General features: G+C 45.7%; 1 protein-coding gene across 1 annotated transcript in view; it reads right to left on the bottom strand.

The window, feature by feature from the left end:
* The window catches only part of LRRC8B (leucine rich repeat containing 8 VRAC subunit B), a 34,070-nt gene extending 25,026 nt beyond the window's left edge, over positions 1-9,044 (bottom strand). The window contains exon 1 of the mRNA XM_029618520.1: positions 8,673-9,044. The gene's annotated coding sequence lies outside the window, so the exon portion shown is untranslated. The remainder of the gene's footprint in view (positions 1-8,672) is intronic.
* Positions 9,045-9,506: the final 462 nt, after the last annotated feature.

A 9,506-nucleotide genomic window follows, 5' to 3' on the forward strand; every position in this document is an offset into this window, starting at 1 on the left:
CTAGGATCACAAACCAGGTTTATGCTCATGAAAATCAAGATATTCCATATACCCCCATCTCTCAGCCAAAGACTGAAGGCCTAATTGAATATTTCAACAAAAAATTGAAGCAAATATTGCAGACATTTATTGCTATGGAGGGCAAGGATTGGGATTACTTACTGCCAAACCCCTTCTTTGCAATTAGAACAGTCCCTTGGGTCTTCTCCACCTTATCTCCCTTGGAGCCCTAGTTGACAAAGACACTGGGGAATCCAAGATGTCACCCAAGAAATCTAGGAATACTACCAAAATCTGGTGAAAAACATAGTGAACTATGTACTACAAATACAAGCTCATCTCAAGAAAGTGGATGACATAGTAAAGGCCTGCATGCAGAACATTCAAGCCATGCAGGCCAAGTATAATAATCATTCAGCCACTAACAGAATATACTAAATAGGAGAACAGATTGTGGTCCTCCTTGCATTCTCTAAGAGCAAATTTCTAATCTAATTGCAGGGGCCCTATGAGATAGTCAAACAAGTAGGACTGGTCAGCTATAAAGGTCTCCTGGCCCAAGAAATGAAGGAAGACACAGGCCTACTACATCAACCTCCTAAAGAGAAAGACAATACCCATCAACACCTTTGTCCAGCAAGCGCTTACCACAGCCAACTTTGAGTTGGAAGTCCCAGTGAATCTATCAACGCCCAATCCCTATCCAAAAAGACACCCATCCTTAATGACCTTCTCATTGATTGCAAACCAGACATCTGTGCCGTCACCCAAACATGGTTCAAAGACTCAGACACTGTACTCATTAATCAACTCCCCACAACCTCCTATGACATCTTCCCTATCCACCGACAAGAAAAGAGGATGACGACTCCTACTGGCGGCCAAAAAATTCCTAAATCTCAAGCTTATTAGCACTCCCAACCACCCAATCTTGAAATAGGCCTTTTTAGAGCAGCCACACTTCAAATCTGTCTAGTTTACGCTCCCCCCGCCCTCCTCGAGTCCAACCCTTCCCCCCTAATTGAATTCATTGCTGAATGGATAAAAACAGACATCCCCTCCATTATTCTCGGAGACTTTAATCTCCATGTAGATTCAATTCCCCTCTCCGCTTCCTGCGAGTCCCTCATTCAATCCCTCCTTGCCATGGGCTTCCGGCAAATCATATCATCTCCCACACACAAAGCCGGGCACACCCTGGACCTGATGTTCATCAATACGGACATCCACACATCTAACTCACCCTCCTGCACTCCTGTTCCATGGTCCGACCACTGCCTCATAGAAAGCCTGCTCACCACCAAAGGCCCCCCCCCCCCCCCCCGAGTAGCACCCATAGCTCCACCATAATATTCAGGAAAACCTGCCCAAACGACGAACTGGCAGAAGTCCTATTGTCTTCCCTACCAAGGCTAACATGTTCAGACCCCGTCACAGCTATAGCATCCTGGAACAGTCTCACCGAAGACATTGCCAACAAGCTCTGCCCTCTCTCCAAACGTGTCATAGATGCTTCCTCGAAACCCACAAAGCCCTGGTACTCTTCAGAGCTAAAAACCCTAAAAAAACAACCTTAGACAAAAAGAAAGAAAATGGCGCAAGGACCCAACCCCTCAACACACCTCCAGCTTCAAAACAGCCCTACACATCTACAAACTCTCCACCCTCAAACATAAGCGAGATTTCTACGCAACAAGAATCCATGACCACAGGTTCAACCCCAAAGTGCTCTTCTCATACGTTACAAGTCTCACCACCTCTCCACCACCCACCATTCCAGACAATAAAGCAGCAGCCAAATGTGAGGAACCGGCCAACTACTTCCAAAGCAAAATCTCCAACATCCTCACTAGATTTCCCCCATCCAATAAATGCGCCCCCCCCCCCCCCCAACACACCGCTCCTCTCCACATCCTCCCAACCTGCAATGGCCACTCTCGACTACACCTCTTCTAAAGAGATCATCAATATCCTCAGAAAGCTCAAGCCTGCCTCACATCCCAATGACACTATCCCAACTAAAGCCCTAATAGCCATACCCAACACCATAGCCGGAGCCCTAGCTGATATTATCAACTGCTCTCTAGCACATGGGACAGTCCCTAACTCACTCAAACATGCAGTAGTCAAACCCCTCCTGAAAAAACCCTCCTTAGACCCGAAAGACCCCTCCAACTTCCGCCCTATATCCAACCTCCTTCTCATCTCCAAACTGATGGAGAAGGTTGTTAACTCCCAACTTATGGACCCATCTAGAAAATCATGCCATCCTCCATGTTTCCCAATTTGGTTTCCGGAAACACTAACATCGAATCCCTACTCCTATCCCTATCAGATCATCTCCTCAATGGCCTTGGCCAAGGCCGCAGCTTCCTCCTTGCCCTCCTCGATATCTCAGCCGCCTTTGACCCCATCAGCCACCATCACCTCCTAACTCGACTAGAAAACATTGGCATTTCTGGTCTAGCCCTTGCTTGGTTCAAATCATATCTCTCTAACAGAAAGTTCTCTGTCAAAATTGGAAACAACCTTTCCACCTCATACCCTCTACAACAAGGAGTGCTGCAAGGCTCATCTCTATCCTCAACCCTTTTCAATATTTACCTTACCCCTCTATGCCATTTACTCTCCGAACTCAAGCTCAAATTCTACCTTTACGCGGATGATGTTCAGATCATCATCCCCATCCACACCTCCATTTCTGATGCACTAGAACACTGGCAAAATTGTCTTACAGCAATCAACTCGCTGCTCACTAACCTACACCTTGCCCTCAATACTAATAAAACTGAACTCCTCCTCATATCCTCACACTCCGCCCCCACCCCCCTTCAGCCTAACAACCCCAAACTCAACCTCATCACAGCACAACCCTTTGTCAGGGACCTCGGTGTCTTCCTAGACCATCAACTAAGTATGAAACCATACATCAACTCCATTCTCAAAACAGGATTTTTCAAGCTCAACGTACTCAAGAAACTCAGACCCCTACTGTACACCCGGGATTTCCGCACAGTAATACAAGCCACCATAACATCCAAACTTGATTACTGCAACGCACTCCTCCTAGGGCTCCCCCTCTCTACCATAAAACCTTTACAAATGTTGCAAAACGCGTCAGCAAGACTCATCACTAACACACGCAAATACGAAAACATTACCCCCATCCTCAAAGACCTTCACTGGCTCCTCATCCTCTCCCGCATTCACTACAAAACCTTGACCATAATACACAAATCCATCCACACCCACAACTCCAATTGGCTCGACATCCCCTTCAATACCCCACAGTCCACCCGCCCCACCAGATCCACCAACAAGGGCACACTACATGTTCCCTCTCTGAAAACAGCCCACCTCTCTTCCACTCGCGATCGCGCCCTCTCTATTGCAGGCCCCTCTCTCTGGAACTCCCTCCCTGTACACATGCGCCTCGAACCATGTTCATTCAAATTTAAAAAAAAATTAAAAACGCTACTATTCAAACAAGCCTATCCTGAATAGATCCCCCCCCCCACCCCATCCCTGCATGGTGATCACAACCTCCTTATATTAAGGAACTAACTATACTGTTAACTTATGCTTGTTGCTGTTATGTTAATCTTTCCTTCCACGCTGCTCCTTGTTATCCCCCTTCCAGTTTGCTTCCCCTGTTAACATGTATTTTCAAGCCTTTTTGTTCAAATGTAAACCGGTATGATGTCCCCACTAATACCGGTATAGAAAAGTTTCTAAATAAATAAATAAATAAATAAATAAATATTAATAGCCAAAGCATTGATATGAAAGCAACTGTCCTCAAGTCAAAATAAAGACTTAGAGCAGTTCATCCTGAAGAATCAGGCAATATTTTCTGAACCTGGGCCATTTAGTATGAGATTTTCACCCTAGGGGTAATGAAAGAAAAAAACGTTTTACCAGATCTGTGAACCAAAATGAGAAATGGTTTCCTATGAGGTGTCCTTTAAGAAAACAAAGTTGCTTACCTATATAACAGGTGTTCTCCTAGGACAGCAGGATGTTAGTCCTCACAGATGAGTGACATCATCAGATGGAGCCCGGCACGGAAAACTTTTGTCAAAGTTTCTAGAACTTTGACTGACTGGCACACCGAGCATGTCCACCATGCCACTATCCTACACAGGGTCCCTCTTCAGTCTTGTAACATGGGCGAAAAAATAAAACAACTAATCACAGGAGAACTGACATATGTGCCTGAGACTAAGACCAACATGGAAACTATGGCTCACCCAGAATCCTCCGCTCCCTAGGCCTGTTTGCAGTTCTGACCACAAAAACCTTAACTGCCTTATTGACCCTGCATTGGAGAAACTACAGGAGACATCTGGACTGCAGCAGGAGATGTCAAACTTATGATGGAAGATTATGGGGTCACAGAAAAGCAGGAGGAAAAGGTTAGAATCTCACAGGCTGTTTCCACTAATTGGTACCAGTGAGGCCGGAGTCGTGGAGACCTCCCTGAGGGTGAAGACCTGAGAGTGAAACAACCTGACAGGACAAAGGACTAACAGAAGATTGACGGGAACATCGGGCAAGTGGGCCTCAATTGGGAGGGGTCAGGTTAACTTAGGTTTAATTTATCTTGTTTTGACACAAGAAATATGTGGTATTCTCATGGATTCCCTATTAGGGACTATTGTATGTTTTACCTATAAAAAAACAGCAGTCACTGACATACATTGAGACACAGAGTGGTACTTCTCCAACAGAGAGACCTGCGACTCCGTTTCTCCCAAAAAGTACCAGCATTGCTTTTTGATATGCAAAAATAAACTTAAATTTGTTTCTACTAAATTGGGCATGGTGCCTTTGTGTTCATGGGGCAGCACTTTTAAGCAGATTTAATGCTTAACAGAACCCAACTCTGGGAGGAGACAGCCTGATTCCAAATAATGGGCCTTAGGCAGGGAGAGTTGGGTTTAAGCCTGGCAGAAGTTGTGAAAGACAGATTGGCCGAAGCTACTGTCTTGCCTACCATCCTTGTCCAAGCAGTAGTGGGCAGTGAACGTGTGTAGAGAACTCCATATCGCAGCCCTGCAAATTTTGACGGGAACCAACCACAAGTGGGCTACCGACACCACCATAGCCCTCATAGAGTGAGCCTTAACACGGCCTCCAAGCTGAAGGCCTGCTTGTGTATAGCAGAAAGAGATAGGGAAGGGAACGGGTTCGATTGCTCCTGCCATTAGAAGAGCGGAGAGCTCTGTCAGACGTATTTCCTATGGAGTGGACGAAACTCAGGGTGGACACATGGGGGAAAGTCTGCAGGGACATCCCTGAAATTCAGCCGATACCCTTGGTGGGTGATTGTGAGAACCCACCAGTCTGATGTAATGAGGGATCAGCGGTGGGCAAAGCGAAGCAGCCTGCCCCCGACCAGGGGGCAAGATGCCGGAGGTATGGAGAACCGACTCACGCTCCCTTGCTCCCAGTCAAAACCCCGTGGAGGGGCTCTGCTGGGGGGCTGGCTGAGGCTTGGGGGATCCGCTGCTGGCAGGAACAACCCCTGGAACCAGCACAGGGTGTGTGAGTCTGCGAGGTTGGAGGGTTATATTTCCTCTGATGACAGAAGGATTTCCTCGAGCCTTGTCGCAGGACTTCCTGAGCAAGGATGTTGGATCGGAAGTGCTAGTCGACAGCTGTTGAAGGGTCTCATGGTGGTCCTTCAATTAGCCTACCGCATCCCTGACCTTATCCCTGAAGAGATTCTCTCCCGTACAGGGCAGATCAGTCAGCTTTTCCTCGACTTCCGGCTGGAGGTCCAAGGCAAGAAGCCAGGCCATCCTGTGGGCACCAATGCCCACTGCAGCCACTCTTGCCACTGTCTCGAAAACATTGTAGGTGGACCTCTCCTCATGTTTTCCACCTCCAGACCCTGCTGTACTGCCGCAGAGAACGCATAAATAGTTCTAAACGTATCCAATTAACTATGCCAGATAATTATGAATATTGGTGTTTATCCTGCTAAATTAGTCAGGCAAGTGTCTCCACCCCAGAATACCATCATCTTGCCCCTCACTTAGGCCGGGATTTTCTATTGTCGCACAGCTTAATGAATCCCGCGGTAATGGGGAGTGGGCCTGCGAAAGCCGGCAGCGATCGCACCACCGCGGTGTTATGGCTGCCGGCTTTCGCACCCAATAGCGCCATCGTGAAAGGTGGTGCTATTGGGTGCGCTACTGGCGGCGATAACGGGTCCTACCTTATCGCCGCCAGCGAAGCCCCGCCGCCGCCCCTACTCCACCCCTATCAAGGTATCGCACGCGAAAAGGGACTTTTCGCATGCGATACAGATAGAAAAGGACCCCCTTAGCTGGCTAATCTTTTACCTATATAAAAAGTTAGCGAGCTAAGGGACAGCTACAAGAGGCTTTCTTCTGCAGCTCCTCCCTACCTCTCCTCTCTTATCTCTTCCTATAACTGTCCTTGTGAACTCCACTACTCAGGAAGCTACTCCTATCTATGCCCTTCTCCTCCACCACCAATTTCTGAATCCTTGCTTTCTGCCTTGCTGCATCATAGGCCTGAAACAGATTTCCTGAATTAGTGCGCCATGCTCCCTCTCTGGACTTATTCTAAAAACCCACCTTTGCTTTTAAATCTTAACCCATCACAGCCTTATTGATTGTAACCATTTTCTAATAAATGAAATTCTCAGTCTCTTTTGTCCTGGTTTTGATTAGATTGCATGTACTACAGAGCAGAGACTGTCTCTTATGTGTGTTTTTACAGTGCTGTGCACACCAAGCAATGCAATAGAAGTGATAAAACACAATAGAAGTGATAAATAGTAATAGTAGATCTATAAATATTACTATTGCTCTTTACCACAGTCCTGGGAACCTTGCCCCATGCGTACCTGCTTTTCCAGCATTTCAAAGCATTAAAAAGGGGCACACATACAGAAATACAGAAATGATGGCAGAAAAGGAACGATGGTCCATCCAGTCTGCCCAGCAAGTTTACCATGGGAGTATCTGCCATGTCGTGCAGGTTATCCCCATGTATCAGTCAGTTTTGCCTGATGTGTTTTGATTATGCCCCTCCCTCCATTCATCAGAAACTCCAAGGTGGCGGGGGGGGGGGGGGGGAAACACCACACAGCCCTCTCAGAGCCTGATTCATCAAGGCATTTTCCCATAGATACAGAATGGGAGAATAGCTTTAGTGAATCAGGCAGTCAGTGATTTGGAATTTCCTATGTTGCTCTTCCCTTGAAAAGTGTGGGGACTCCTGCCATAAAGGCTATTCCTCTGTACACCTGCATAATGTCATAGTGTATAGTGGGACACCAATTTAACACATCTTAAAGAGGCCTTCACAATCTTAAAAAAGGCCTCACTGATGACAAACCCACTACAGGTAGGCAACTCAGGGATACCTGCTCCATGCGATTGGCCCTCTCTTTAATGAGATGGTGCCACTCAGACAACTATGCAGCTGAGTATTGTGCCCTTTGATCACAACAGGGAGGGAAAGTCCAGGGAACCTGCCTTTGGAGGATACCCCTGCCCAGCCAGGGGGGTCAGCCCTGTCTCTGGATCCAAACTCTGAATCCTTTGAGCACTTAGTAACAAGCTCTGAGCCAGGGTACATTTGGTACAATCTCAGTTTCTCAAATATACTGCCAGTGTTCTTCCTAATACTTGCAATGTGCTTCTTTTTGGAGTTCATAAGATGTGTTGTATTACTACTACTGATTATTATTTCAAAAGTGCTACTAGACAAATGCAGCACTATAAAGATACACTTAAGAGACAATCCCTGCTCCATGGAGTTTACAGTCTAATCAAGATGAACATACATGACAAACAAGAGACTATGGGAAATGTATCATTTTGTATGTATACACATATACAGGTAACATATCAGCTATCTGATAACCTTTTCACCTGATACTATTACTTTCTCTTCCAATATTTGGCAGGCTCTCTCTATACCCTTTACATTTAAATACTGAGTTTATTCTGTAGAATCTCTGACAATAGGAAATGTTAGAGAGGGTGTGGCAGCAGAAGGCAGTTATATATTCTACCCCTTGTCTGTCACAATTTGTACTTTCACATTCCCTTAAGTGGCAACTAGATGGCAATTACATGTTTGTCTATATTTGCACTCCTTATGCTGGGCCTCCAATTGCCTTCGAAATAAATAGCAAAAGAATTTCCAGAAAGACAAAATCTGATTTTTATTTTGAAACATCAGCACAACCTACCAACCCCACATTCGGCTAACAGATCTGTTACCGTCCATCAAAGGTAGCTGCTACATGAATCAGCCCCATGCCATAATAGGCAATTTTTTGTAGGCTTTCTTGAATATATATATAAGAGATCAGTATATGAAGAAGGAAGCTTTAAAACAGTATTTTAATATATGTTAAGTTTATATGTTGCATTAGAAGCCAAGTTTCTGCCATCACAATACACGTTAAAAAAAAAGTGTCCATTTGCACAAATCTATAATAATAATCCCCCTTTTATCTCCATAACTTCATAGGTGATCACCAATTATTGGGGCAGCCAGTACATGCAGGCAGCTGGCTTCCCATTGGCTGAGACCCATCCTTCCACCCTTCTAAAGCATCATATAGCAGATCGAAACATTACTAACAACACCTGTAGCAGGTAACACGTTTGGTATATACTCACTGCACTGGTCAGGCTGAGGTGGTAGGAAAAGCTTCAGTCAGGCGGTCTATGCCTCTTAAAATTTTTTGGAGGCTCCATCTCCGCATTTTCCTTCATTCTAGATTAGAACGCCTAATCATTTTAATGTAGATTAGATCATTGTAAAAAGCAAACAAAAAAAACATTAAATGATTCAATCATTTTGCACTATTAAAACACTCATAGTATTACATTACTTAAAAACAAATACATTATGGAGCTACATTTTCTGGCTGGCATATTTTTGAACTTGTTCAAATAATTATGGGGCGTCAGAGCTTCCCTGTGTTCCAATAGCCGAACTATATTCCTGCAGGCGGCAAAGTTTCGAGGTTTCCGTGAGCAGCAAGTCCTTCAGGAATCTAAGCATATGACGACATCAGGCTTAGATGCCGGCAGTTGCCTAGGGATGCGCATTAATCTCTCTTCTGGTGAGTGATTAGGCTCCGCTTCCCGATTGAAGGTTTGTTTTGAGGAGGGGGCGTGGTTACTTACCGAGCTGCTGGAGCTCAGGCTCGTTTCCAGCCGGAAGTGGGCGGGATCCTGACTGAGAGGGGTCGGTAGAAAATGGCATTATGCGGAAAAGTCCGGGAGGAGAATGGAGAATTAAGTGGTGTTTAAGAAGGAGGCATTAGTTTGGGAAAGGCACTTGGATCTCAGAAAAGCACAAACTAAAAGAAGGAGGAGAGGAGAACGTGCAGGATAGTGAAGGAAATCGATTCATAATCCATCCTCAAAGCCTGCAGGCTAGTGAGCCAGTTGTAACAGTCGGGTAACAACCGAGGGGAGCGAGGACCCTGCTGAAACTAATTGTTA

The sequence above is a fragment of the Rhinatrema bivittatum genome, chromosome 10, assembly GCF_901001135.1.
Source record: "Rhinatrema bivittatum chromosome 10, aRhiBiv1.1, whole genome shotgun sequence".
In the NCBI taxonomy this organism is placed as follows: Eukaryota; Metazoa; Chordata; class Amphibia; order Gymnophiona; family Rhinatrematidae; genus Rhinatrema; species Rhinatrema bivittatum.